The sequence below is a fragment of the Triticum urartu genome, chromosome 6A, assembly GCF_056163025.1.
Source record: "Triticum urartu cultivar PI428250 chromosome 6A, HENAU_Tu73, whole genome shotgun sequence".
In the NCBI taxonomy this organism is placed as follows: Eukaryota; Viridiplantae; Streptophyta; class Magnoliopsida; order Poales; family Poaceae; genus Triticum; species Triticum urartu.
Window position 1 is genome coordinate 336,097,017 of NC_141878.1, and position 4,830 is coordinate 336,101,846.

Here is a 4,830-nt window from a genome sequence, read left to right on the forward strand (position 1 = left end):
AGTCTTTTCTTTCAATGTTCTTATCCGGTGATTCTTAGGAAGATGCTCAAGAAGCTACAAGTTTATCATTCTTCATTCTCGTATTCTTTTCCGGGGGATTCAATTCAAGTTGTAGGTGTTGATCTTATCCCCTTCCTCGCTTCAAGTGCTTTCTTATGCTGGTGTATCTCTTAATCATTCACCTCTCGCTTTCCTTTTGTTCCAGAGTGTTGAAGATATCTCAGAATATTTGTGTTTCCATTATCAATCCGTTCAAGCTATTTCGAGGTTGTTATCTCATTCAAGCCATTTAATTCAACCAGTGCAATCTCTGTTGTGAAGCAATGTTTTAAACGGTGTTTCTTTTGAGTGGGCCCTAACCCACAGGTCTTTTCCCAGGATCTTACCTGGCTCTTCTAAAAAAATTCCGGATCTATTCTCAAATTCTTTTGAAAGTTTGATGTAAGAATGGGTCTCCATCAGTCTAATGCCTTCTCCAAGACCTCTTTTAAATTATCTTCATCTTTGGCTCAACCTTTTATATTTTCATTCATCCGGAGTGTCTCAACAATTTGGTGGTGTTTCTCCTCATCATTCTCGGATTTGAAGAATGAAGAAGAGTTTCTCTTCAATCTTATCCGTTCTCTCAAAGATGCGTAGTTCAAGCTTGCCGCCATCCTCTGATAATTGTTTTCGATTGTGATAATTCTTTTCATACCCATCCAAAGCATTTCAGGAGTTGCTTTTCTCTCTAGATCATCCAAAGGCCATCATTTCAAAAGATTTATTCGTTCTCAAAATTCAGCTCTCATTCCCCAATTCTACTGGCCGGTGCATCGTTTAAATATCCTCTAATCAGTTCATGATCTCTTCGTTCTCTCGTATCTGTATTCCACTACAAGAGATTGGGCCTACTATGACAAGCTAAAAAATGTCATCGAATAGCTAATAACGTCACAAATTACCCCTCGGTGACATTTTATGGGCGTCACAAGCATCATCATGGATTCCCCATCACAGACTACTCCTAGTGACGGCGCACGCGCAAAAACGTCATCGAAATTGGGACCTTCAGTGACATTGTATAGAATGTCATCAACTTGCTATTTCCATGATAGTCAATTAATGTCACATGTTAGGATAAAATATGCCATATTGTACCATATTCGATGATGAGGCGACGTCACTAACTTTATGCCACATCAACACCCGAGCGGCTATACCACTACTAGTGCCACTACTTTTATTATGGATGAAGATGACGTCATCAAAATATATGTACTTTCTTTTGAATCTAAATTATGATGAAAATAAGAATTTAATTCACATCACATCAGATTATATAAAAAATTAAAGGAAAAATCACATCATAAATTGATATGAAAGTGAAATCATATTATATATGAAATTGTCTCAGCCAAATCATTCTATAAACAAAAATGACAGTAAAAAAACTGACTCAAGTTTGACACAGACAATAGACAAGATGAAAACTAATATTAACTAAAGACCACATATGTTCTCCCGTTGATTCCAATGTAAGGATGGCATTCATGAACCATCTGGTTTGGACTGAGACTGCTGAGTTGCTTGAGCCCTCAAAAGAAAGTCAAGCAGATTATCCGTCTCCTTGTGCTTCTTTGCCCATGCTTCATTCTTCTCTTGCTGGCTCTTCTTTAGAGCTTCCAATTCTTCTTGCTGCTTCTTTTGTATCTCTTCAAATGCTCTCTCTTGTGCTTCAAGTCTTGCGGTTAACTCCTCCCGATGCCTATAAATGAGAAAACACAACAACATTGCATTGTAATGAAATTAAAACAGACAAGATAACAAGGTATGAGGATACCAATTTGAAATAGAGAAGTACATTATTAAATGTCAAGGCAAGCATGCCCATGGGCCAATGAAACAGTAAACCGAAGAATAGCTTATAATGTTTTAAAATATGCAAAACCAGCTGCTTGGTTACAGGAAGCATCAACAAAAGGATATCAATTCAACAAGTGAAAATAAGCACTCCTTAGTTGAACTTTTGTTCACTGCAATGAGTGCAATGTGCACATAGAAGCAAGCAAAAAGAAACAACAAGAACAGAAAGGAAAATAAGATAATTACCTATCATTTGCATCTCTTGCCTCTCTATCCTTCTATTCAATTCTTTCTTCGAAAACTCGGATCTGGGCTGATGAAGTAGAGCTCCCAGACCTCCTGGATCTTGATGCATACCCCATGCTGGAAAGGAAGTTGCTATGGGCGCTTTCGTCCTTTAAAACTTCAGCCACAACCGCTGTATCAGATACTGGCTGCTCACCTTCTGATTGTGTTTTCCTTTTCTTTTCCATCGCATTATATAGTATAAAGAAAAACATTGATGCTAAGGCTCGCTCATGCTACCAATATGAGAATCTATTTCAAGTCAGAAACAATAGAGGAAGTAATCTTACATGAGCTAGAAGTGTCGGCTCGCTCATGCTACTAGTCTTGTTGTTTGTATGGGTGTCTTTGAAAAACTCAATGGGACTTGGTTCCTGATTATTGTACTTGTATTTTTTCTACAAGATATATGAAATTGTAACATTACTACTACATATATATTGGCCAGATGAAATAGACATAGGACTACAAGTAAGATATTTGGAATTCTTACAAGTTTGCTGAAATAGGCAACATAAGACATAGATCCAGTCTTTTGGTGATGCTTGACAGCTTCTCGTTTTTTCCTTATTCATTTAACATAATTGCTACATAAAGAAAATTAATATAAGTATTTACATATGGTACAGTAGATGTGAGTGCAAAAACTATTGTTGGTCGCATATCTTGTTACAAACCTTGTTTCTTTCAGCGGACCATTTATTGACAAGGCTGGTCCAATTCTCATGAGTAATGTTTGCTGGCTTATTTGATAATGCTTCCTGAGCAGTATGACCATTCAAGTATTTCTTCTTTAGCCTGTAGCGTTGTTGTTGAACACCCTTCTAGATTAATTTTGTGCATACATCATGCCCAACCTTGTCATCCTTTTCCATCTCAAAGTTAAGTTGAAATAACAATCATATATAGGATATATCACTAAATTGACTATGCAACATGTGAACACGTGTATGAAAATTGAAGGAAACTATCCCACCGCGATATCTTTAATAGCATGGGGAATAACATGTTTGAGTGGGCTTTTGGCATAGTCCTTCCAGTGCGTAGCAACATGCATTCTGCTCCTGATGTGGATACCACACTTAGAAGAAAGCTTTGCTGCTTGTACTGGGTCTGTAGGTCTCACTTTCCCCGCTGTAAAATCAATACGCATTTTCCTCCCTCCATTTCTGCTTGCATACTCCTGAAGCCCATGCCCCATGGTTGGTGTACGTCCACGACCTCTCCTTGACGACCGTGGATCAGTTGGACCAGTGGAGCATGCCAATGCATCTACATTACAAGTTGGCAGATAAATTAGACGGTTACAATCTCAAATGGAAAGTAGAGGGGGGTGAAGCAATGATGTCGCATATACCTTGGCCTTGTAATTTTATCATGTTATCTGATTGTTCAGATGTGCCTATCATGTCTTGAGAACCTTGTACCCCTGAATCAACGTCAAGCGAGTTGCTATCCTTAGAATTTAGGTGAGGTGATGTGTTTGTTGGATTTGGTGCAGACTGTTCTTGATGGTTTGTAGCTTCAACTGACTCAGTTGTTGTGGTAGCTCTAGATCTTGTTATTCTTGAGGTAGCAGCTGCCCTATTTTTGGATCTGACATGCTTTTTTTGGGCATGGTAGAACCTTCAGGTGCCTGGGTCAAACAAGTGAGTCAAACAAGGTAGGTAATCAACAGTAACTTGTGCAATGTCAGCATAGTTTCCAATAGGAATGCAGTGAACAAAGATATCATCATCTATATTGACAGAAAATATGAATAAATATTTTGAGTCAACTATTTGTGATACTTATAGTGCACAACGACATACACATGATACAACCAAGGTGACATTAAAGCCAGTGAATCCACATTGTACATATTATTTAAGATGTAAGTCTGCATGATATATTACCATTGCTTTGAACTTAGCAACATTAACCTCCTCTTCATCTATCAAATCCTCTTCCTCTCCATGGGCCTCCTCTTCAGCATCTAGTTCATACTCTGAGTCGCTGCGATCATCAGCACCTCGTGCATTTTGTGTCGGTTGCGCATTAGATGTACTAGGGTATACGAGGCTATGAGCCAAGCTTTGTCTGTCTTTAAGATGCTCCCGCTCCGCAGCCTTGCGTTCCACAATCCTTGCATCCCTTTCCTTCAAATATGCCTCACCCTTGCGTTTATGTTCCACAAGATATTCCCTGCTATGCATATCACTCTCTGGAACTGGTGGCACGTTTTAATAACTGAAGCTTGAAAATACGACAAAGAGTGAACTTAGTGAATTGCCAAAAGACCTACCAGCCTACATTATCATCACTAGATGACTGAAACTTGCTGAAACTTGTTTGGAGGAGTACTTGTAACGTACATAATTACATTAAATTATCTCTTGAACCTGGTTATCATTTCTAGTAGACAAAAAACTAGATTGTGTAAGATAGTTGTAAACAGCAACTGTACTAACAAGTAGTTCATGTGTCCCTTTATAATTAAACTTAGAATTGATGTTTGTATAATTTGAGGTGGAAAATACATTACTGTATGATGCTTTTGAGGGATGTAGAACAGATCGAAATAAATAACATACTTGAAAATATGGAGAGTCCAAAATTCAGTTAAATAAGAACAAGTGCAGACTCAGTCTTTATTCAGTTTCAAACAAGTGCAGACTCGGTCTTTATTCAGTTTCAAACAAGAACAACTACAGACTCAGT

General features: G+C 38.1%; 1 pseudogene; it reads right to left on the reverse strand.

The window, feature by feature from the left end:
* Positions 1–1,530: 1,530 nt before the first annotated feature.
* On the reverse strand, positions 1,531–4,325 carry LOC147965172 (uncharacterized; annotated as a pseudogene).
* Positions 4,326–4,830: the final 505 nt, after the last annotated feature.